At 42.9% G+C, this 26,684-nt stretch overlaps 1 long non-coding RNA gene across 2 annotated transcripts; it reads right to left on the bottom strand.

The window, feature by feature from the left end:
• Window positions 1-4,515: 4,515 nt before the first annotated feature.
• On the bottom strand, window positions 4,516-7,694 carry LOC103641138 (uncharacterized). Of its 2 annotated transcripts, XR_560134.4 has the most exons (4): window positions 7,099-7,675; window positions 5,147-5,325; window positions 4,948-5,068; window positions 4,516-4,783 (listed from the first exon to the last, which is right to left on the bottom strand). It is a non-coding gene; the product is annotated as an uncharacterized lncRNA (long non-coding RNA). The 2 variants fall into 2 exon arrangements; XR_560133.4 differs by having other exon boundaries at window positions 4,516-5,068; window positions 7,099-7,694.
• Window positions 7,695-26,684: the final 18,990 nt, after the last annotated feature.

The raw sequence follows: 26,684 nt of genomic DNA, 5'->3' as shown, positions 1-26,684 counted from the left end.
ATAAAAAGAGCACACATATAATTGAGAGTGATTAATTAAAACCAATGATACCAAAATAAAAGAAAATGCATCATGTGGAGTTTATATGTTTGTGCATTAAATAAAATAATAATAATAAGATAATAAATACTAGAAATTGGATTAAACCCTAATTTGAAATTAGGGTTTGGAAAATAAGAACAAAAAGAGAAGGGATATAAAAAATAATAATATAATATTTTTAAATAAATATTCTCAAACTTAGTACTTTTAGTGCACAAATAAAATTTGTAAATGATGAGCCACAAAAGTTTGAATCTAAATTGAAATTAAAATTAGGATTTAAAAGTAAAAGGGAAAAAATATAAAAGAAAAAGAAAAGATAAGATAAGAAGAAAAGAATAAAAAGCTACCTGGGCCGCAGAGCACCAATCTGGCCCAATACCCATTCTCTCTTCTCTACCTCGCACAACCCACTCTTCCATGGACGCTGACATACGGGCCCCGCCCGTCAGGCTATAACCCGTGCGCCTTACCCTGGACACCGCACGCCGACAGCAGGCCCCACGGATCAGTCTCCTGCTCGCACACTCGCGCGCGCCGTCGGCCTGACAGACGGAGCCCACTGGGCAGCCTTACACTGCGTTCGCGGGACCCACATGCCAGAGTCCTCATATGTGCGCGCGCCTGTAGAACCTTGCCCACGCCGCCATGACGCGACCTCCCGCGAACGCTCGTCGCTAATCTCGCCACCAGCGGGGAAGTAGCGGGTTCCCTAACCGACTCGCCTCGGTCATATAAGGTCTCGCGCGCCGTCACCCCCCTTATCGCCATTCATCTACACACCCACGACCATAACCGAGAGAACGTGAGGGCATAGGAGTCGCCTGCTTCAAATTAGTGATCCTCGTCGACGTCGTCTCCTCGAATTCGTGCTCGGGTGATCCGCCGTGCCAAGAGGAACGTGCCGGTGGCCTCGCTGCTGCGGATCGGAGAAGGGGGGCCCCGGAATTTGTCACCGAACCGCAGTCTTCACCATGGGCGTGCCTACCATCGTGGCCGAGTGTCAACAATCGGGTAATCGAAGGTAATATCTTTCTCACCTGATTCAGTAGGTTGTGAATTGCGCGTAGAACGTTTGGGGAGGGATTTGAGTCTGTGATCAGTGGAAAATCCCTCGCTGGAGGACCGCCGACATAGGTAGCTGGCGCGGTGGCGCTCGGGTTAGGTGGAGACGATGGTCGGATGACCGTTAGATCGGATTGAGTGGCCAGGATTAAATCTGGAGACCCCCTGGGTCGGGAAGCCCGGGACCCTCCGATGGCAATTGTGGGGTCGAGATTAGATCTCAGCATTTTAAATCGAGGCCGACGAATCGACCGCGGACGGTTAGGATTAGAGTTTTGATACCGCTTTGATCAATAGAAGCTCAACCGTTCGATCCGCGTCTCGCGGACGAGATTAAATCCTGGGCGTGTTGCTTCGCGTAGTTGATCTAGGCCAACGATCCTCGATCGAACGGTACCTGTTCCTTTCCGGTTCACACCGCTGCGGATCTAATCAGGCGCGTAGAATTCTGATCTGGCGGTCAGCATTTCCCGATACCCGTTCGCGGGTTAGTTTTACACATGTGCCCCTGTGTTTTTCCTATATAGAACCCGCCGTCCACATACATTGTTCACTGAGTCTAGGATTTTATGCGAGCAGCCCCCTGACCTTTCTGGAAAATGAGACCAAGTCTAGAGGACAGAGAAACCATAGAAAATAAAACAAAAACTGATTTTTAATTCATAAATAAATGTTAGAATCTGTTAAATTCCTAGAAAACTCATACTTGCTCCAAATTAATCCATTCCACTTCCTTTAATTTTGTAATTTTATTCTTTATCAAATTGTGCCACTGTTTTGACATGAAAGACAATTTAAAATTTATCTATCACTTAATCCTGTATTAAATACATAAAACCTTGGAAAATTCATATCTTAAAATATATAACTCCAAATTTAATGATTCCAGTTCCAATAATCTTATTTTAATGTCTAGATTATTATTGTGTATTTTTAATTACATGTTTGGTGTGATGTTAATTTTTGCTATACTATGTATGTATTGTGTTGATGCGAGTCGACGAGCAAGCCACTGTGGATTCTGAGGTTCAGCAAGTAGAAGTAGCTAAGCAGGAGCTCATTGAAGGCAAGTTGTGCCCTTGATCACTTACTTTTTCCCAGCCATGTTCTTATTAATTATAATGATCTGCATAGGTTAATTTTGATGGGATCCTTTAGGTCACCCCAGTTTTGGTTATCTTTATACCTTGTTCACCACTGAAATATTTTTGGGTAGTACCTGCTATTGCTTTATGTGGATTTGGGTATGGAAAATTGGAGATACACTATTCATGATTACTCTTTTATTATATTTTTATTATTACTGTTCATGTTAAGATCATTATGTTAATGGGAACATGGAGCGACCATCCCGGGAAAACAGTGCTACCACAAGGGTTTAATGGGACGCCCTTGGCTGATTAACTAGGAAAGCTAGTGGATGACTTCCTTACCCGAAAGGGGCAAGGGCAGTAGGGGAGTGGTCAGTGTACGGAGGTCCTTGGGTTGATTTTGCTGCGATGGCGGTCAGGTGAGGGATTCCTGCACTGGAGCTTCCTATAAACTGTAGCGGGATTTCTGAAGCTAGTGGAACTTTGTAAAGGCCTCGTAGTGTTACCTGCCTCGCCTCCTCAGTAGAGGTGTATGGGATTGGTCGTCTCTTGGCAGATGGGTAACATGACTTGTGGGTAAAGATGTGCAACCTCTGCAGAGTGTAAAACTGGTATACTAGCCGTGCTCCCGGTCATGAGCAGCTCGGACCCTCACATGATTAATTTATGGAACTTAAATTTAATTTGACATTTGCATCGTATTTGGGATTATTTTATTATTACTTTTCTTTATTATTATTATTATTAGTGTTTGGTATTTACTTACACTTAGTAATTGCTAATAAAATTTTGACCAACTTATAAAAGTAATGCTCAGCTTCAGCCCTTACTTTGTTGATCAGCCTTACACTTCACATGAACTCCCACCTTTGGTGAGTTCATGCACATTATTCCCCACGACTTGTTGAGCTATGAACGTATGTGAGCTCACTCTTGCTGTCTCACACACCCCCCACAGGAGAAGAACAGGTGGTCAAAGAGGAGCCGCCTAACACTGAGGCATTCGGCTTGATCTAGGTGGCGTCTCTCAGTCAACTTTGTGGCGCCAGAGAATAATATTTAGTTCGCTTTACTTTATCATTTATTTTTGTAAGACTTCCTCTATGTAATAAGAACATTTATGATATTTATGACATTTATCTCTATGCATTCTGTTATTATGTGTGTTGTTCTTCCTTGGCGCACATATGAGATGCATCCTAATTTATCCCTTAAATCTAGGTGTGACACATAGTGTGCTCTTTGTGAGGGTTTGCAGTCTGCTCTTAAATCTTGCAAACACGACAAGACAAGGATCAAAGAGGAAAACAATACCTTCGATCAGTCTTGAGCTAGGTGTTTAGCAGTGAGCCCCAATTGGGCATGATGGTCAGTCGGAGGGGAACTGTCGGACGGGGTTAGGCTTTGCTGTTAGGGCTAGGAGTGATGCTCGATTTGGCAAGGTTGATGAGTCCAGTGGTTTGAGCCCCTCATAGAAACCTTCAGCCATTCCAAACTTGTCAAAACCACTCCACCCAAATCTGCCACCCCTATTGTGAGAGATGAACTGTTTGTTGAACCTCCAAGAGCCCCTCATTAGAAACAAGTGTGGTGTCCAAACTTTAACCATCTCAGGAACACACTTGACACCCTTCCTAACATCTCTAGTGATCCCTTTCCTAGAGGACCATAGCCACCCAAAAAAGCCCCACTCCCACAAACAGATTCCACCTAACTAAGAGGTGAGTTACCATTGTGAGTATTGTGAGAGTGATGGGCATTTGGCTGCTTTCTGTTTTAGGAGGAAGAGAGATGACTAGAAGGAACATGAACCACCTTTCTCATGGTGTTCATGGTTCTCTTGTTCAGAGGTGTCCTATGAGGCCTAGAGGTGCTTTTCCTCATGCTTCTAGGCCTCAAGCAATGAGACCACGTGGTGGTCATGCCCCGCGGGGTGCTAGTCGTGTGCCATATGGCCAAGGACCCCATACCGAGGCTTTGGTTCTCACTTCTCTAGTGGACCACAGTTTCCTTCTCGTGGTGATCACTATCCCCCTATGGGGCTAATGATGTTTGGTGTTTTCCCTAACACTTTTCAGGGGTAAATGCTGCAGCGCTGGTATTCTTCACAGTTTACTAAGGGCATGTTTGTTTCATATTATAGATTATATAATCTAGATTATAATCTAGATTATATAATCCAGATTATAATTGTCTAGATTATAATCTGTATATATCTGTTTGGTAGTCTGGATTATACAAATGCAGATTATTGTTACCTAACACACAAAGTCAACAATGCCCTTGTTTTTTATTTGATTTATTTTTTGTAGGTATGTCATTCTATCGATTCATATAAATATTTTGAAGATACAAAAATAGAAGTCTGTCAGTTCGTACATCTTATTTATGCACAAGAAAGTATCTATAAATAAAATTACATTCTCCTAGCAAACAATGCATTTGCAATTTGATCTTGAATATTATTCATGTCGACCTCTCCCTCATCATCTCCCAATTGACTTGTACTATCTTGTTGTGTTGGATGAATTGTCATATAGTTCTCATCTCGATCGCACCGATCAAACTCTTCGTCGGCCAGTTTGCTGTCTCGAAAGAAATTATGTAGAGCCATACATGCATGTATTATTTTTGACTGCTTCGACATTGGATAGTTTGGTAAATCTAGTAAAATTCTCCATTTCATCTTCAAAACACCGACGAAACGCTCGATATGATTACGAAGAGAGGAGTGTAATTGGTTGAATACCTCTTTTCTTCCACTTGCCCGTGGTCCCGCTCTAAACTCTGGCAAATGGTATTTCACACCTTTGTATGGAGCTAGATAACCCTTATGGTTTGGATATCTAGAGTCAAGAGGTAAAATTTTCCTACAATTTTATTTCCAACATAAAATTAAAAAACATAGTTTTTAATTCAAAATAAAACATGTGTACAAATAGTCATACCTGGTGGAGAATGAGGAAAGACGGTGGCGCCCTACCCCTCGGGCTTCGACTCCGCGAGGACGGTGGCGCCCTGCCCCTTGGGCTACGACTCCACGAGGACCTTCTTGACCATGACTCCGGGCTTCTCGAACGGCGGTGTGGACTCCCAAGGAGCGGTGGCGGTGTGGACTCCTAGGCAACTGCACAGTAGGGTACGATGGACTTTGAGATACCGATAGGTGAAAAAGAGGGTGGCAGATTATCGTAATTTCAATTCACATAACCATGGGTAGTGGGTCTTTTATCAAAAATAATCTAAGATAAGCTACTCTTGAGGAGATTATGATATTATAATAATCTGGGTATTTGATTATATAATCTGGATCTATAATCTAGGTGTTTGTTTATCCTTTTGATTATTTGCACTAGATTATATAATCTGGCTAAATTATAATTTGAAACAAAGAGGGCCTAACCCTAGTGTTGTGCCATTTGCTCATCCCATGTCTTTCTATTGATACAGGACGGAGGCCCGGAGAACATGTGGTTCATGGATTCCGGTTGTTTACGCCATATGACTAGAAGCTCTAGATGGTTCTCCAGCCTCGATCCCATGATTGGTAAAGAATACATCACATTTGGGGATAAGTCAAGAGGTAAGGTCATCTGTCATGGCACCATTCGGGTGCACGAGAACTTTGTGCTCAAGGATGTTGCTTTGGTTTTGAACTTGCATTTCAATCTACATTTTGTTTCACAATCCCTTGAGGACGACTATGAGGTGCGCTTGAAGAGGGGTCTTTCTCGCATTTTGGATGCAAAGGGAGATCTTGTTTGCTAGTTTTGTCCATTTGGATGACTTTTTTGAGCTAATTTTTCACATTCTTCTAGCCCCTTTCAATGTCTTTTGGTACGATCTTCCTCTTTGATTTGTAAGTGGCATAGGAGTCTAGGTCACTTAAGATTTGATCTTTTGTGTTGTTTGAGCTCACTTGACCTCATCCAAGGATTGCCTAAATTGAAATTTGAGAACGATCTTGTCTATCACCCTTGTTACCACGGTAAGATGGTTGTTGCTTCTCATTCCTCGGTCACCAAGGTGATGACCTCACAACCCGATGGATTGCTCCATATGGACATTGTTTGTCCAACTCGGGTTTGTTCTTTTTAGGGGATGTGGAATGTGCTTGTGGTTGTTGATTACTTTTCTCGCTATTCTTGGGTGTTCTCCATCAAGGCGAAAGATGAGACATATGCTCATGCTCGAGACTTGATTCTTAGGTTGCAAAATGAGTTCCCAAAAATGCCATGAGAGCGATTCACAGTGACAATGGCACAAAATTCAAGAATACTCATTTTTTAGACCTTTTGTCCTTCTTTGGGACTCAAGCATTAGTTTTCCTCTCCGTATGTGCATCGGCAAAATGGCATTGTTGAGCGCAAGATTCAGACCCTTGTTGAGATGGCTAGGACGATGCTCGATGAATATAGGACTCCTAGGTGTTTTTGGGCCGAAGCGATAAACACTTCTTGCCATGTGTTCAATCAATTCTTCGTATTTTTTTGAACAAAACTTCTTATGAGTTACGATTTGAATGGCTTCCAAAGGTTAGCCATTTTAGGGTGATCTAAGGGCTAAAATTAAAAAGGGCAGGTCAGCTTAGTTGAAGAGGTATCAGCCACTGGTGGCCACTCGATCCAAATCCGAGGACCACGACTTAAATGACCGGCTAACTAAACTACATTAAACCCTAAGCGCACAATCCAGATCCGACAGGCCAGAATGCATGACTCAGCTCGCGCGAACAGATCCACAAGCCAACGAGCGGGGGAGGGAGAGGAGGCATGGCGCACGGTGGCACACGGCCAACGACTCGCTAGAGTTGGTCGATACGGAGCTCCGGGAGGCTAGATTGACTGGGGATGGCTTAGGTAGCAGCAAGGGGTAAAGGCAAATGCGACTGAGGCCTTACCAAGGGGGGCTGAGGCGGTGGGGACGGCTGACAATGAGGAACGACGGCCGGTGGGGCTCCAGTGAGGTCGAAGCGATGCTGTAGGGCTGGACCGAGTCGGGGAAGATGCGGAGAAGCAGCAACAATCTTTGGGCTCCACCACAGTAGCCTTAGCGTGGGTAGAGAAGCTTCAAAGGCACTTGGCCACGAGCAATGGCGGTGCGGCGGCGATGGTGAGCATGAGCAGAGGGCAGGAGAGCACGGGAGAGGGTGTCAATGCGTGTGATCGACGATGGGGGATTGGGTGGTTCTTATAGGGACAAAGCTGGGGCGAATCGACTCTAGAACAACGGATATCTCCGATGATTGAAGATCCAGCCACCTACCATAGACAGCGCTCGTGAATGGGGAAAGAAATTCGCATCGGGTGGAGGAAAGGATCGAGGGCAATTGCAGAGAAAAGGAAGGGGGTCTTGGCATGCTCCACTTCGGGCAAGGAATCGACCGACAGTGGCTTGGCGCGGGAAGCACAACACGGCGAGGTCCGGCGCTGGTGCGAGCGAGCGGAGGAAGGAGAACAGGAATGACTGATAGCGGGACCCAGACGTCAGAGAGAGGGAGGGAAAGGAAAGGGGGCGCGGGGGTGGGCCAGTTGAGCCGAAAGATGCCGCCGACCAGTGGAGAGGAATAAAGCCCCTTTTCCTTTTTCTTCTCATTTTGAAACTCTTTTCTTTTTCCTTTTCATTTTCATGCTCATATACACTTGAAATATGTTTTAAAACTTTATAAAATTCATGAGACATTTAGAAATAGGATATCTTATTTCAGGATTAAAAATAGTTGGAGTATCAAATAATCCTTGCAATTATTTATCATGCAAAATCCATGCTCCAAAAATGAATGCATTAAAAAAAGAGTCCAACTCTTTTTGTATGAAAAATATATCTCTTCTCTAATGGTTTCATACTCAACTCAACTACTTCTAAGAGATGGATTGAGGTGTTACAAAACCTACCCCCTAAAAAGAATATCGTCCTCGAGATTAAGGAACTTCTGCAAAAAGTTGGGGGAATTTTGCTCTAAGCTCATCTTCTCTTTCCGAAGTTGCTTCATCTTTCGAGTGGTGACTCCACTGGACTTTGCACATGTTAATCAGTTTACTTTGAGTGATTCTAAGTGATGTTTCCAATATTTTCATTGGGTATTCTGAATATGTTAAGTCTTCTTTGACATCAAGCTCTTCTAAGGGTAACTGTTCCTTGGGTACTCTTAAGCACTTCTTAAGTTGTGATATGTGAAACACATCATGAACATATGATAACTAAGCAGGTAGTTCCAACTAATAGGCTACCTCACCTTTTGTTTCCAAGACCTGGAATGGTCCAATGTAATGAGGAGATAACTTTCCTTTGACCTTGAATCTTCTTAGACCTCTCATAGGGGAACCTTGAGATAAACATAGTCCCCGACTTCAAAGGTCAACTCTCCTTCTATTGTCGGCATAACTCTTTTGTCTAAGCTAGGCTGTTTTGAGATTCTCTATGATGATTTGTACTTGGTTTTCTGCCTCTTGGAGAATTTTTGGTCTCAAAACTTGACTTGCTCCTCTTTGAATCAAATAAATGGGTGTTCAGCACTTTATTCCATAAAGGGCTTCGAATGGGGCCATTTTGAGACTCGCTTGATAGCTATTGTTATAAGAGAACTCTGCATAGGGCAAACTCTTGTCCCAACTTCCACTATGTTTAAGAGTGCAAGCTCAAAACATATCCTCTAGAATCTGATTTGTCCTCTCAGTCTGACCATCTGCCTGCGAATGATATACTGAACTGAAGTTGAGTTTGGTATCCATTGACTCGTGTAACTTTTCCCAAAAACGTGAGGTAAAATGAGTTCCTCGGTTTGACACAATCTTCTTAGGGACTCCATGTAAACACGCAATCCTGGCCATATACAGTTCTTCCAACTTGGCTCCAGAATAGGTGGTCTTAACTGGTATAAATTGTGCAACTTTTGTCAGTCTATCCACAATAACCCAAATAGAGTCATAGCCATCTATGGTATGGGATAATCCAACTACGAAGTCCATACCGATTTCCTCCCATTTCCATTCGGACACCTTTAGAGGTTGAAGTAAACCTACTGGCCTATGATGCTCTACTTTTACTCTCTAGCCTACGTCACAAAGAGCTACATGAGTGGCTACACCTCTTTACAAGCCATACCACCAGTACTTCTCCTTTAAGTCCTGGTACATCTTGGTAGTACCGAGGTGTATAGTATAAGTTGAGTCATGTGCTTCCTTTAAGACCAACTACTGAAGGTGGTCATCCTCAGGCACATAGATTCTATTCCTAAACCGAACGGTACCTTGGTCAACCTCTATAAACTCTGAAGATTTTCCCACACTAATCATGGTTTTGATTTCCTTAATCTTTTCATTTGACTCATGACCCTTACGAATTTCTTACTCTAGTGTTGATTCCGCTTCCATAATCGTTGCCTCTATATGTGGGAGCATACCAAAGTTGAGTCATTTCATTTCCCAACATAATTCTTGTGGCATCAAATGAGCAATAATTGTGTTGCCTTGACTCTTACAGCTTAAAGCATCGGCCAGGACATTTGCTTTACCAGGGTGATACTGAATGTCCAAGTCATAATCCTTGATTAGTTCAAGACATCTTCGTTGTCACAGGTTCAGATCCTTTTTTGTGAATATATACTTCAGACTCTTGTGATCCTTAAAGATTTTGCACTTGTTTCCAATCATATGTTGCCTCCAAAACTTTAGAGCGTGCACTATGGCAGCTCACTCCAAGTCATGGGTTGGATAATTCTTCTCATGCTTCCTTAACTACATTGAAGCATATGCTATCACTTTACCTTCTTGCATTAGAACACATGCAAGTCCTAAATGTGATGTACCACAATAGACATCGAATCCCTTATGGATATCTGGCAAGACCATCACTAGCGCAATTGTTAGCCTCTCCTTGAGTTCTTTGAAGCATTTCTAATAAGCTTAATCCCATTTAAACTCTACCATTCTCAAGAAGAGAGGTGAGAGGTTTCATTATCTTGGAGAATCCTTCAATAAACCTTCCGTAATAACCAACTAATCCAAGTAAACTCCTAATTTTTGACACATCATTCGGTTATTGCCAGTTTAATATTTCAAAACTCTTGCCTGGATCCACTTTTCTTCCACGATCAGTGATAATGTGTCATAGGAAAGAAACTTCCTTTAGCCAAAAATCACACTTCGTGAATTTTGCATGCAGTCAATTGTTACGAAGTTTGTAGAGAACTAGCCTTAGATGATCCTCATGTGTTTCTTCATTCTGAGCATATACAAGTATGTCATTGATGAACATGACCACACACTTGTTGAGGTATTCCATGAATACTTTATTCATAAAGTTCATAAAGTATGCAGGGGCATTAGTCAGTTCAAATGACATGACAAAAAAACTCATATAACTCATATCTTGTGGTGAATACCGCCTTGGGGACATCTTCAGGTCGAATCTTTAGTTGATGGTAACCTTATCTTAGATCCACTTTCGAGAATACCTTGGCTCCCCTCATCTGATCAAACAGATCTTCAATCTGAGATAGTGGGTACTTATTCTTAATGGTCACTTTATTCAAATCTCTATAATTGATGCACATCCTAGACATCCTTTTTATCCATAAAAAGTATGGGGGTTCCCCATGGTGTTGATCTAGGCTAGATAAAACCTTTCTATAGTAGTTCTTCTATTTGCTTCTTCAGTTCACCTAAATCCTTAACATCCATCCTATATGGCCTTTTAGATATAGGTGCGGTGCCGGGTTTTAGCTCGATGGAGAATTCAACATCTTGATTAGGTGGCATACCTGGTAGTTCCTCCGAGAATATGTCTCGGTACTCACTAACCACTCTGATGTTCTCTAGAGACTTCTCTTCCACTTGATTTATCATGGCATCTGCTTCTGCTGGCATGCTGACACTGACATCAATTCTTTCTCCTTGCGGGGTTGTCAAAGTGACTGCTCTCTTGGCACATGATATTACTTTGTCGCAACTCTTCAACTAGTCGGATCCAAGAATCACATCAATTCCACTAGACCTTAGGACAACTATGTTTACTAGGAAATCAATCCACATAATCTTAAGGTTAACCTGAGGGCATGAGTGTGTGGCCCTCATTTCACCTCTAGATGAACTAATTAATAACTTCCTCTTTAATGGATAACTCGGTATTCTATGCTTTTCCATTAATTGTTCTGTTATGACATAATGAGATGCTCTAGTATCAAATAAGTCTGATGGAGGTATGGAGTTGATAAGAAACATAATGAGTGCCACATTTGTGCCTTCTGGGACCGACTCCACAGTTACATGATTGATTCCGCCCTTGTTTTGGCTCTACTGGCCCTTGCCTTGAGATTTGTGTGCGGGTGCGCTCTAGGCTAACCTTTGATTGTTATTAGTCTGTGCTGTCTAGAAATTTCTCTTGGGATAGGCATAGGCATAGGCATAGTGCCCAACCTCTCTACACTTGAAACAGCCATTGGGGTGCACTAGGGAAACTAGGTTGCTAGTCTTTGTTGGGGTGTTCGTGGCAATTCCTTGACGATTCTGCTGACTTCCACCAGTCCTCTGCCCTTGCCGGTTGTACTTCTAGGTCTACTGGCCTGAGCGTTTAATCTGGTTTTGATAGCTCCCACTCTGACCTACGAAGCGAGAATGAGAGCTCCGGATGCTCTACAAGTAACAAACATTCCTGCTAGACTGGCCTTGATACTAGGACTTCCTCTTATGGTCAATCAACTCCTTCATCTTACTCTCAAGGCTGATAGCTTTGTTGAGCAGAGTATTGAAATTTGGAACGTTGTGGTTCTACAGTTGAGAGGTGCAATCAAAGCTTCCAAGAAACGCTCTTGGCGCTTCTCATCAATGTCCACATCCTCAGGAGCATAACGAGAAAATTGAGTGAATTTATCTCTATACTAATTGATAGACATGTGACTCTGGGTGAGTGACAGGACCTCCTTCTTCAACTTCATAATGCTGGAATGGATGTGGTGAGCATGAAAGCTATTGTGGAATTCTTGCCAAGTGATGTTGTTAGCATCAGCGTGAGCTGCTGTGTATGCATCCCACCAGTTTGAGGTTGCTCCTTCAAGCCTTTCAAATGCATACAAGACTTTCTCGTGATTGAAAGTTGTTGCTCTGAATCATCATCCAAGATCACAACTTTCGGTATCATTGGTCTGCAGGCAACTTAGGCTGAGCCTCCTATAGAAACTTAGAATCCAAATCCCACTATTGTGGATCATCAATACTGCTCAACCTCCAATTCTTGGTCTTCAGTCTCCTCATCAAAGCCTTCAGTAATGTCATCCACTGTGATGCGAGAAGGTCCAGCCTCAAGTGGCCAAGGTGGGGGAAAGACTTTGGTGTTGATGCAGATGCGCCCATCGGTGCTCTTGCATGCAGCCTTCCTGGTGATATCCATTTGACTGATCGAGAAACAAGTTTTAGATGAGTAAATTCAAGAGAGATAAACCAGTATACAAAGTAAATTTTTATGAGAGAAAATTGGACAAGTTTTGAATAGACATGGATTTCCATTTCTAACAAATCTAGCGACCTAGGGTCAACATAGATCTAATACCACTTCTGGCACATCCAGTTTTAGAGGCAAAACTGAATGCATAGCACATGTGTGCCAGGATCCATTTTCCACATATATGTTGACGTCACAAGTGTAAAATAACAAAAGACAATTCTCAAACCATAAATAAGAGTAGAGTAATTTATTACAACTCAAATAACATAAGTGTCTTAAACATTATTCCATCACAGCACAACAGTTCTCATGGGTAATCTTCCACAGGAAGATGACTAGCGCATCGCTAGATCTAGACATCATTGATGTCTTCGCAAATTCTTCTTCTTCACATCCTTCTGATCAAAATATTTGCAACAGTGAGTACACTTATGGTTGGTACTCAACAAGTGGGAAAAAGATGCAAAGCTTAACAAGAATAGGCTAGGGTTCATGCTATTAGCATTTTGGTTGGTCAACTTTATTAGCAACATCTACTTACTAAGTGTAAGTATTTACCAAACCCAATTAATCATAAACAATATTCATCACCTCAAAACCACTTAAGCAAAACAATTAAGTGAACCACTTGAATCCAAAAGGGATCACGATTTAATCTCCATCTTCATGTTTGATTATGATGTGAGGGTCCAGGCCGCTCATAATCGTGAGAACATCTGATATATCAACTTTTACACTCTACAGAGGTGGTACAACTTTACCCACAAGTTGTTTTTCCCCTCTAGCCTAGTTTCGCGTGTCCCGAATTCACATCTAAGGTGAATGGCTCGGGATCCACTATGAGGCTTTCCCCAAACATACCTAGTACGAAGCAACCCTCAAGGATTCTAAGCTGGTGAGTAGGGCCTCTGGGTGAGGTAGCTTAGCCAAGACTATGTCCCCATGTTAACGTGAACTGCCACCATCGACCACTGCCCCTTTTGCCCATATTTTAGGTAAGGTTACTAGGCACTAAGCATATTTGGTTAGTTGCCAAAGCCAGAGCCATGATAGCACTCGTGGTTGCACTGTTTTCCTAGGTGGTCACTCCATATTACAATCCAACACATATGATCTTGTTGATTATTGAATTAACAATAATAGTAGTGTAACACCCCAGGTGTTACCTAGGTTTTTCCCTCCACACCCACATTTGTAAACATTATCACATGTAAATGTAATTGAGCAAATGGCACCAAATTGAAAAGCAAAAACTTAAACATGTATTTTTCATCTCAAGAAACATACCATAAACACATCATGCACCTCAAGTGAGCAAAATATTCAAAACCCTAGTACTACCCTAATTAAGTCATTTGAACACAAAAAAGGGAATTTAGTGAAAAGACTATGAAAAACATAAAATCATAATTTGGACCAAGTAACAAAGTTATAGTACACTAAATAAGCTACAAAATATAGTAAGGAAGTTTAATCAAAATGGTTTTGCTAAATTCCCAAAACAGCCACTTAAGTGAAGACTCAATTGGAAATTCAGAAAATTCAAAAATCTGAAATCTGACCTCTTCATAAAGATCGATCGTGTTCTCTAAGTTCCAAAACTCAAACCTGCGAGGTCCAAATATCAAATTGGCACCAAATTACCTTGAATACACCCTGGCAAAGTTTGAAAACAAATCTCAGCTGTTTGACATGTTTTGGCATGGATTTACCTCGGGACGCGGTAGCCAGACGCTCAAAACTTGGCGACGCGACAACTCACTATACACGGCCGAAAACCCCTCAGCTCCCACACATAAACGTCAAAGCATACACCAGGGAACATATCTTACACAGCGATCTTGCCCAAATTCGCGAAGATATGAAGCCTATCAGCATTAGAACAGGAGCAGAAGCGATGTGCCACATGCTCGACCGCGGCTGACGCGCCGGTGCACGCCAGCCCGCGCGCCCGCACCGGTCCACGCCCGACCGTGCACCGCGCTCGCGCCTATAAGAGCAGCACAGCCTCGGTCGTACTCCCTCCGCACCGCGCCTAGCTCCCTAGAGCCAGCCCGCAGCTCCGGCGACCTCCCCGCGACCCGCCACCACCGCCAGAGCTCGGCCACCATGGCCAGGCCTCTTCCCGGCCACCTCCAACCGATCTAGTGCAACGACTAGCTTCCCCAGAGCCCTGTAAAGCTTCCCGAAGCAAGAAACCGAGCGCACCCTCACCGGAGACGTCGTTCCACCTTCTCGGAGTTGTTTCTTCCGTCGGCGCATGTGGCCACGACTCACCGGTAAGCTATAGTTCGATTACTCGCGCCCATGTCTTCCCTGACACTCAGTGAAGCTCGTTGCACGGTTTAATTGAACTATACCACCATGGCTAGGCCAGAACACTCACCGCCAACGAGCTCCCCCGCCTGCGCACGAAGACCGACCGACTCCGACCACCGCCAGCGTCGAGCTGACCATCGACGTGACCGCCGTGACCTCCCCGACCTCCTTGGACACCTTACCGGAGCTAGATCGCCGCCGGTAAGCCTCGCCGCCCTTTTCTCTGCTGCGGTTACTATTTCAGTGAGGACAGGAGCGCGGGTTAGATTTAGGTTAACCCTTTGGGGTTGTCTACAATGTCAGTGACTCAGTTGAATAGTAGACCGAGGATTAGTCTATAAGAAAAGGGGGGAAAATATACCAGGGACCGAATATTAAGTTATTTAAATCTGCATAGATTTGATAAAAGCATAACTTGAGTATTATTCATCCAAAAATTGTCAAACCAATTTTGCTAGGCTCTGCATAATGTAATCTGTCAAATAAAAATAGTAAACCCCATGTTTTCTGTACTAAATTTTTGAGTTTTGAATTAAATTTGAAAACTGCCCAAACCTTAATAATATAGGGAAAAATAGAAATACTTCTATACTGGACTTGAGAAAAATTGTGGAGACACTCACCTAATAGATACACCGTTTAAAAATAATAAACACCACAGTATACAAGACTAAGTCACATACATCCATTAAAAACTATTTCTACCCAAACTTTAGGAAAATAAAAAAGGGGATAGAAAATGGAAACCAGAGGGTGAGCACATTTTTCCTAGTATGCCTAAGTGATATAGATCATAGAAAAAAATATATGGAACCCTGGTCCAGTACTGATCTAAGGTTATAATTTTATTTAGGTGCTAAGAAGTTGATAAAGGCCATGATTAAAAATATAAGAGCACATACAATAATGGCGAGAAAAATTTAGTAGACCCCCGACCATTGCTATACCACTGCAAAAAATGGTAAACACCCTAAACCATCACAGTAAGTGAGTTAAACAAATAGAACTTGGATTTGGTCAATATTTCAAATAAATCAAAAGAAAGACTAAAAATGGGAAACAGTGAGCAACTCAATTTTTACCTAAGTACTTATGATGTAAACTACCAGAGAAAAATATAAGTCTAAGATAAAAATATGACGTAATACACCTCACCCCCTGCCCCATGAAAAAGACAATATATTCTAATAAATTTTACAACCCCTTCCCTATGAGCAAAGTTAACCAACTTAAAGAATGATTGTTGTTGCGCAAAGAAGAAGATAGGAAAATTTAGAAATCTGTTGTTTGAAAATTTTCAAATATAGTAGTAGAAAGCACCACTAAGCCCTAAAGCTTTGGAAAATCCCCCTAAAATAACCAATAAGTATCTTTGGCTAAAATTTGGCGTAAGGTCATAATATTATACCTAGATACCAGCAAAAAGAACCCTTAAGATAAAATCCACTCCTAGAAGAGAGTTGTAGTTCAAAGCACCCCCTGTGCCCTAAATTTTAATATTTTTGTGCAGAGAAAACTAGTCCCATTCTAGGTCTAAATTTTGAGAATAGAATATATACACTAGTGAGAAGCCACTGTAATTTTTATAGAATTTTTAGAAATTTTTCAAACTATGTTGTAGTTCAAACCTACTCTAAAAAGCATGAGTAAAAAGGGAAAAAGAGAGAATTAACAGAAATGATAAATCTTAACCCTAACAACTTCAACAAAGACCTTGTTAAACTTTTCACTAAGACATTAAAGGTTAGTGGAGTACTAAATTAATCCAACCTCCACACCTTGGCCACACCCCATTTCAAATGGCTAAGTATACCACTAAAACCTCTAGTAGTAAGATTAAGCCTTATCTTATTGACTTAATCATTTCACCATACATCATAATTAATAAATTGCATATCATGTCATACATGTATCTTATTCATTGCATCTATTTAGATTGCAACCTCGCTGACGGAGAGTACGTGCTCATCCCCGAGCAAGGAGTTGCCCAAGAGGAAGTCCAGGAGCCAGCTCCAGACCCTGCCACCGAGAATCTCCCCGCAGCCTTAGCTTTTGAAGGCAAGCCCCGGTTTTATGCATAACCATTAATATATGCTACTTTACTACACTTAATGTTTGTAGGTTTGTAATGTGCACTTAAGTGTAGGAGTTGCTTGAAACCCTTAGTTGCATGAATTCAGGATTCCTTTTTGAGATGGATACTAGTATGCTAGGTCGAGTAGCTGCTTTGCTAATTAGGGATCTTGGTAGAAGTTGAGTGATTTTTCTAGCACTCACGCGAGGTCAGGAATTGATTGTATTCATCTTGATAATGGGATCTATGATGGTCTATGGACTTGGATCCAGGGTGGATGCCTCGTCTATGAGACGGAAATGGAATTAAGGATTAATGTGTGTGTTGGTCCTTGTTCTCGGATGCTATACACCAAGAACAAAGCAACACAATTGTTAATGATTAGAGACCTTCGTCCTTCAAAGCATTATTTCCCATGGGATATAATGTTCTTCAGACGAAGGTCAAGAAGTGCATACTTTCATTACTTTAGTGGGTAAAGATATGAATAGAGACATACGAAACATGAAAAGAGTATAAACAATTGTACCTAGTCCTTAGATTATTTATATTCTTATTCTCATAAACATGAATAAATATAAATGATATTTATATTACATTTGTACCTTTAGCTTAACAAAAGATAGAAAAGTGAAGGTGACGCAAGAGTGATTACAATTCAGCGTGAACAGTACGGTGTTACTGTTCATCTATTTATAGGCACAGGACGCAGCCTGGATGAAATTACATTCATGTCCTTGACATTCACTGTTGACCATAAGGCAAACTGTCGAGGACTAAGCAGTCTTTTCCCCTTAAGTCGGTTTCTCCTTCACCATCGTTAATGTGCTAAGCCAAAGCTCCTTGAGCCACATCTTCGGAGCTAGCTTGTCCTTTATTCAGATCGCACCTTCATACCACGCACACCTTCATCTTAAAGTCAAAGCTTCCTGAGACAGTATATTATACTGGAAAACATGTTAGTTATGTTTTTGAGGACCTTTAGAAGAGGAAGGCCCCCAACAGTAGCCCCTCGCAGTATTAATTTGTTTTTGCATTTAACAAATTCAGACTGCAACGTGAACGAAGGCCTTTAGCTGAAGGTCCGAAAACACCTTCCCTTTGCTAGAATAGCGAAAGTCAGTGACATGTAGGGCCCGCCAAGTTGCAATACGCTGGGCATATAAATAGGAACCCGCAGCGATAGCATTTGTTATGCCTTTCAATTTCTTGTGCTATTGTTTCAGGCTTGAAATTTCTTGCTGTCAGATTTCATTTGATTTGTGAGCTTCGTCATTTACACAAGTGCTCGTTAGGTGCCTGAAGAGAAGATGTCTGAGGAGAAGAAGGTTGTGGACCCTGCTCTAGCTGGGTTTTACGAAGCTATGGAAAAGACAAACACAGAAAAGATTACGAATGAAATATTAGCTGCGTTGTCCGAGGATTCTGATGATAGCGAGAACTTTTATGTGGATAGTGGGAACGAAGATGCCGAAGATCGGCCCTGGCGGCCAAGTCATACTATCTTCGGAAAGTCGTCCATCAAACAGAGTCAGATTGATGCCATGAAGGGAAGATATTTTCGAGATATGTCCATTGTGAGAGCTGGAGGGGATAGTGCCGCCCCTGCTCCCGAAGAAGATAAAGTGGTTGTTTAAAGGAGCTTCATGAATGCAGGGCTTCGGTTCCCGTTAAGCAAATTCCTGGTTGAAGTGCTGAAGACCTTCGAAATTTTCCTTCATCAGATTACCCCTAAAGCCATTATCAGGATATGGGTTTTTGTTTGGGCGGTGAGGAGCCAAGGGCTAGAACCAAGCGCAAAGTGCTTTTGTAACATGCATGAGCTACTGTACGAGATGAAGGCCATTGGCAAGGAGCAATATCACAACAATTTCGGTTGCTATGGTTTCGTTCCTCGTTCTGATGTAAGTTATCCAATTCTAACATTTCGAAAAAGGTGTCCCAGGGCCTGGATGGATGAATGGTTTTATGTAAAGAATAATCTGATTGAAAGGAAAGACATAAAAGGGATTATCCAATGCCCTATTTGGTCTCACTTTGGCATCAGAAGACCGGCTACTACGCTTGGGAACGATATCGAAGCCTGCCAGAAGGCTTTCAACAATGTTTGTGCCTTTATTGGCACAAGAGACCTAGTTCAGGAGCACATAGCCTACAGAGTGTGGCCTCTTGTGAATGACTGGGAGATGCCGAAGGAGACTGCTGCCGGGTCCAGTCAAGGTGGTTTGGTTTACTTGAAATACACCTTCAGATATAGAGACACAGTTTGACGAGCCGAATGATGACTGACTGACCTGTGTTGAGGCGACTAGCGATGAGTTGCTTGGGGCGTACACGAGAGCCGAAGATGATGCCATGACCTTAGCCTTCGAAGGACGAGGCAAGAAAAGGTTGAACAGAGTTTTCGACGTTATCGGCTTCGTGTACCCGGACTACACTTACCCCTCGTGAAAGCAGGGAAAGAAAAGGAAAACTGCCGCTTCGGCTATCTCTGTTGTGCCGAAAGGCAAAAAGTTTAAGGTTTTAACACACCGACCTAGGTATATTGAAATGGCCACGGTGCCGAAGCTTGGTGAAGGGACATCTTCCATCGTGGAGCTAGGACAGTCTGCTCCTGTCGGTCGAAGCGCCGAAGAATCGACTGAAGTGCCAAAGGTTCCTGCAACCGGATCGGCCGAAGCACTGAAACATACTACCGAAGCTAAAGGAAAGGCAGTTGAAGAGCTACACCGAGAGGAATCGGTAGGACCACCAAAAATCTTAAGTCCGCCACCGGAGCCAAAATTGCTGAAGGTGTCAAAAGCTCCTGCAATAACTCCCAAGAGGAGGAGGATGGCAAGCGTGCTAGACGCTATCATGGAGTCAACAAGGGCATTAACTCCTGTCCCTACAAAGAAGGTTGCCGAAGCTGCTACAGCTCGCGTTGAAGCCGAAGCTTGGCCCTCAGTGCCCACTGAGGCAGAGCCTGCTGGAACTGAGCAGAGAACTGAACAAGAATCTTCAGATGCTGGCTTGGCTCTGGAGAAGAAAGACATGCCCGAAAAAGTTAAATCTCCTACTCCCGAAGCACCCTCCGAGGATCTTGACTTTATTATATGACATGCTTCAGGTAAAAGGTTGTCTGAAGAAGAAATCACGGAAGCCAAACACTACGCCCGGGAATTGAAGTACCTGAAGGGGGCCCTAGTGTACAATGGCACCAACAAAGATGATTTTCTATACTGTCTCCCGAACAACAAGGAAATATCTGTCTGCCGGGAGATGGCAAAAAACATGGGATTTCCGAAGCTTGAAGTTGGCCTCTCTGCCATGTCAAAGGATGACCTCGCCGATAGCCTTGCGTACAACAGTCTGAAGGTACGAAAGTTATGGAATTATAAATAAATTATCCTTTGTCTTTTATTCTCGTGTTGATCCTTTATCTCCCTTCTTTTTGAAGGGCTTAATTTTTAGCAACGCTTTGAGGGCGCAGAAAAATGCTAAGGATGAAAGTTGTCAGATAGCTCTTAGCAACCTTCGGTTGGAGGTTATCAGACTAAGGAACGAAGCTACAAAAAGACAAAATTCTGCTTTCCTTTGTGGACAGAGTGAAGAAAGACGAGGCAAAATTCAATGCTCAATCTTAAGTCCATAAAGCCGAAGTTGAGAACCTTCAGGAAAAACTTGCCGAAGCTAATGAAAATTTTGAGCTTGCAAAAGTAAATCAAGAAATAAGTGAATGGTCGAATGCCAGGCTGGAAAAGAATGTTGAGGAGCTTCATGAATCCAAAGAAAGATGCTTTGAGAAATCCTTGGATTGTGTAAGAAAACTAAAAATTAGCTTTGCCAAGGTGGGTGCGTACTCTTTGGATGAATAGTTCATTCGAGGTGACCCCGAAGGAGTCATTTATTGGATAGGTGAAGAAGCCGAAGCATTTGAAGAGATCATTAGTGATTGCGGGGACATTTGTGCCTTTACCAGCGCCCGAGGGGTTGCAACAATTCTGGAGAAAGCTGGTTGTGACCATATTAAAGCTTCTTTGGTGGGCTAGAAATTGTATTCCGATGTCTGGCTGAACGATGGCCGAGAAATGGCCAACGAAATTATAAATAAAAATGAAAAAGAAACCCATGATGCTCGAGAAGAAGCTAAGTGAGCCGAAGAAGCTGCAGAGCGCGCAAGACGTATAGGTATTATTATTGAATTCTTGTTTCGATGTTTGTTTTCTGGCTTCGGACTAACGATTTGCTTACTGCAGCTGAACTTTCACGGCTACCTGAGCCGTACGACCCCCAGGCCGATCCCGTTATGAAAGAGGCTCTGGATGTGATGATTGTTGCCAATACCATCATCGACGAAGTCGTCGATAGACTGCTGAATGAGGCCACCGAGAAAATTCAGAAAGAAGACTAGGCTTTTGTTGTGATGATACAATGTAACGTTTATGTATGAAACAATTATCAAACATGTATATTAATGTAATATATTTCTTTGCGATGCATGAAATTTACGCACATACCATTTTTGAGCCTTCGGCGAAAAAACACCTTCCCTTCTTTTCATGCTTCGTAAAGAAAAACCCTTTTATAGCAAAGCTGTTGTGCGACACTGTTGTCAACGGGCTTTCCAGGTAAGATTGCATTTGTCTAAGGTTTGCTTCGTGCCTCAGTACACTTTCATTCATCAAGTTATTGCACGAAGATTAGCTTCGTGCCCAATCTTTGTTGTCGATGCGATATGATGTATGATGTGATGCTATGCAGAATGATGCAATGATATGATGCATCGTGATGTTTATGCTGGATACACACACCCACACTGAAACACTCAAGACTATGCATCCCCTTGGGGACGTCTTTGGAGTCTTTAAGTTCTGCATCCCCTTAGGAACGACTTTGGAGATTCTTCACCTTATATTTCGGTGGTATTTAAGCTCTGCATCCCCTTAGGAACGACTTTGGAGCTTCTTCACCTTCTATTTCGATGGTATTTAAGCTCTGCATCGCCTTAGGAACGACTTTGGAGCTTCTTCACCTATATTTCGGTGGAATTTTTGGCTCTGCATTCCCTTAGGAACGACTTTTGAGCTTCAGAACTTACTCTGCGCTCCCTTAGGAACGACTTTTTGTAGCTTCAGAACTTACTCTACGCTCCCTTAGGAACGGCTTTTGTAGCTTCGGAAGTTTGTTAGGAGGAAGCATTTTACTCAATGATACAGGCACAATTATTACATGAAATCAGAATTCAGTTCTTCATGACTTGTTTTTCATACAAGAAAAATAAAATGACAGAAAAGATAAAGATACACCAAGGGTAGGATATTCTTTAGTAGATGTGCTTGGATTTAGGCACAATACTATTGACTGTGCGAGCTTCGGACTCCTCCCGAAAATCGCACTGTTGTTGAGTGTGCTGGTGCCCTTCTGGCTGCTGGCTTCGGGGCCGAGTGGTGGTAGCGGTGGTGGTGGTGGTAGCTGGGCCCAAGAAGCTTGAGAGTGGCTTGCGGAAGCGACAGAAGTCGTAGGCTGTTGATTACCTACATACTTTAGGACATAGGGAGAATAGCACGAAGCAGTATGTAGGACCTGCTTCGGCTGATTCGGGTTAGAATTATGGATCGACCTGACGTGCCTGGGGTGAATTCTTCCTTCGAAGCCCCTGGTCATCTCGGAAAACCTATATGCTTCTTCCCTTCTTTGGCGGAAATCATTGTCGGCCCGGATATACTCATCCATCTTTTGAAGAAGCTTCTCCAAGGTTTGTGGGGGCTTCCTGGCGAAATATTGAGCCATAGGTCCTGGTCGAAGCCCCTTGATCATGGCCTCAATGACAATTTCATTGGGCACTATAGGCGCTTGTGCTCTTAGATGCAGGAACCTTTGGACATATGCCTAAAGGTACTCCTCATGGTATTGCGTGCACTGAAACAAAGCCTGAGCAGTGACTGGCTTCATTTGAAAACCCTGGAAGCTAGTGATTAGCATATCCTTGAGCTTCTGCCATGATGTAATTGTCCCCGGCCGGAGAGAAGAGTACCAAGTTTGTGCTACGCTTTTGACTGCCATGACGAAGGATTTCGCCATGACTGCAACCATATGAAGATATGGTTGCTTCGTAGCTCATCAAAAACTGCTTAGGGTCTGAATGCCCATCATACATAGGAAGTTGAGGTGGCTTGTATGATGGGGGCCATGGGGTAGCCTGCGACTCTGCTGCCAAAGGAGAAGCATCATCAAAAGCAAAATTGCCATAATGAAAATCACCATACCATTCATCATCATTGTATGAATTCTCTTACCGAAGCTCCCTGTGATGGGGCCTTCGGTCTTGGTCTTCCTCGGTGAGATGGCGCATTTCTTCGGCGGCCTCATCAATCTTTCTCTAGAGATCGGCGAGCCAAAGCATTTTCTCTCTCTTCTTTTGAACCTGTTGATGGATAGCTTCAAGTTCCCTGACCTCTTGGTCCAGTTCCTCCTCCTGAGGTGTTGGGCTGGTAGCCTTCCTCTTCTGGCTCCTAGCTTCGCGTAGCGTCTCCTGATTAACATCCAGTGGCTGTAGTGCAGCCCCCTAGCCCAGATGTCTTCTTCGGCGGCATGAGGAAGGTTGATGCTTGTCGAAGGTGGTCGGATGAGTTCACCGGAGGTGGGCGCCAATGTTGGTCCTTGTTCTCGGATGCTATACACCAAGAACAAAGCAACACAATTGTTAATGATTAGAGTCCTTCGTCCTTCGAAGCATTATTTCCCCTGGGATATAATGTTCTTCAGATGAAGGTCAAGAAGGGCATACTTTCATTACTTTAGTGGGTAAAGATATGAATAGAGACATACGAAACATGAAAAAAATATAAACAATCGTACCCAGTCCTTAGATTATTTATATTCTTATCATAAACATGAATAAATATCAATGATATTTATATTACATTTGTACCTTTGGCTTAACAGAAGATAGAAAAGTGAAGGTGACGCAAGAGTGATTACAATTCAGCGTGAATAGTACGGTGTTACTGTTCATCTATTTATAGGCACAGGACGCAACCTGGATGAAATTACATTCATGTCCTTGACATTCACTGTTGACCATAAGGCAAACTGTCGAGGACTAAGAGTCTTTTCCCCTTAAGTCGGTTTCTCCTTCACCATCGTTAATGTGCTAAGCCGAAGCTCCTTCAGCCACATCTTTGGAGCTAGCTTGTCCTTTGTTCAGACCGCACCTTCATACCACGCACACCTTCATCTTAAAGCTGAAGCTTCCTGAGATAGTATATTATACTGGAAAACATGTTAGTTATGTTTTTGAGGACCTTCAGAAGAGGAAGGCCCCCAACAGTATGGATACCTAAGTCAAGCGTTTGAAAGTACTAGACACATGTGGGAAATATGGTAACCGATAAGCCTAGTACCTGATTGAACCTGTCCGCAGACTTTACTCCTCACTGGACCTCAGACAGGTTCTCCCATGCTAGCTATGGTGGGTACAAGTGCGGCCGTTGCATGGCGACAGCCGGGGACAATTGGAGCATTGTACGCCAAGGCCGTGAGCCCTGTTCTGTTGCCAGGGAATCGATGGGGACGGTTGACGTGTGTGGGGATGGAGTGCCCCTACATGTCATGTGTTTATGTTTACCTTGCAAGGTTAAAACTCGATTCAAATCATCTGCTTCTCGCAGCTAATGAGACTACTTGACCCCTTGTACTGCATTGAGTAAAAAGTGAAATGAGGTTCTACTTGAGATAACATGTTGATTGTACTAAATGATTGTTACCATGTCTGCTTAGAAAGGAGCAAACCTAGTTAAATTAAAATGCTAGAACTGGAAAAAGCTAAAATTGTTTTTAAACTCAGCTAGTGCTTTTGGCAAGCCAAACCCCTTAGCCAAACAACTGCATGGTCTAGAGGTAGAGGAGTAGACTCCTCACACCGGGTAAGTCTAGCTGAGTATTAGTATACTCAGCCTTGCTTGTGACATATTTTTTCAGGTACGCTACAAGATATGGTTGATGGTGTGACTTGGCCTTCCACCCTACCACCGGGTTGGATGGTCGAGTGGGATGCTGTCTCAACAGGAGAGGACCAGGAGGAGTAGTGGGCTAGGCCTTTCCCTATTCCTCAGTATCGTCGTTATTGATTATTTGCTGCATTTTATTAAGAACTTGTTATCTTTTGTAAAAACTCTGATTTATATAATAACTCCAGTACTTTAATTTGTGGTTTCATGTTTATTGTATTCTCTCTGTGCCTCACAATCGTGTGAGCTAATGGTATTCGATCCTTGGTAAGTGGCTTTATCGGAGTAGATCTGAGGGACTGACGTCTGACGGGTTATTCCGATTTAAGTGTGTTGTTGCCTCCAAGGCGTGACTCGGGCACTTAAGCTAGAATAATTCGGGCGGTTTTGCCACAAATAGCACAAGATTTATCTTTGGAACATTAGCATCATAAGAGGAGTGACATCATTAAGCTGAGTTAAAGCATTAGCAACTAATAAGAAAAGTATAAAACCCATGTTTAATCAGAGTTCGGGTTGGTAAGGACTAGTAATTCTATATTGGTAATCCCGTCAAAATTATGCATATCAAAAAGTGTAAACTTAGTTATCATGATGATTTAGGATCAGATAGAAATGCTGGGGAAGATGTCCACTTGCTTTCCTCACAAAGGTCCTGAGGTTTGTCTTGGAACTGTTCCAGATTTTCTATCACATAATCATCTTCTAAAAGCACACATGCAAAATGAAAGAGAAATGGCCTTAACCATTTTCTATAATTGATTTTGGTGCTTGACAACCATCAAAAGTCTTATGAACTAACTAGTTTGCCAAGTTGATTATTTCTCAGGTGCATAAGTTCATCTATATCAATTCTAAGTCGACTGCCCTGAATATCGTAGATTATTTCGGACTGGAGAAGCTTTTTGGAAAGTTCACCTATGCACGGACTGTCCGGGCATTTCCGGCAAACCGTCTGTGATACCAAGGTGAGCCTCGGACAGGAACTATGCAAAACACACATTTACACTATGGATTGTTCGTAGAAGAAGAGAGCACCGTGCCACCGTCTAGGACCAAGCTCGGACCGTCCGGCCTCAAGCGCGGACGGTCCGCTCGTTGAAAAACCAGAAAAAACCTGAAGATGTTCGGTAAATTGCAATTTTGGCGTCCTGATGGACCGTCTCGGGTGCACGGCTGGACAGTCCACGGTCAGACAGTCTGTGATAAATTTAATGCACTTGTAGCCATTGATATAGCCATTACTGCTGATCGTTGCGATATCAGTCGTTGATGTGTAGGGGCGGACCGTCCGGACCAGGGGCGCAGACCGTCCGCGGTTGGCAGAAAGGAGGCAACGACTATGAAGTGGTTGGTGGCTATAAATACAACCCCAACCACCTCCATTCAATCCATTCAAGCATTCTACTCACTCACATTCAATACAAGAGCAAGCAATTCATCCCAAGACACCTTCAAAGCTTCGAAACCTCTCTAGGTGCCATAATTGCAACTAGTGATCATTAGAGATTAGTGGCTTGAGAGAGTGTGATCCGATGTTTCATTTGTTGCTCTTGTTGCTTGGCTTTTAATCATGCTTTCATCATCTCCTTCTAAACTCTCTAGTGACTTGTAAAGCTAGCAAGAGACACTTAAGTGTTTGGTGGTTCTTGAGGGGTCTAA

Source organism: Zea mays, chromosome 10 (assembly GCF_902167145.1).
Source record: "Zea mays cultivar B73 chromosome 10, Zm-B73-REFERENCE-NAM-5.0, whole genome shotgun sequence".
Lineage (NCBI taxonomy): Eukaryota > Viridiplantae > Streptophyta > Magnoliopsida > Poales > Poaceae > Zea > Zea mays.
The sequence above is the reverse complement of the archived record's forward strand: the minus strand, read 5'-3'. Positions and strand labels throughout refer to the sequence as shown.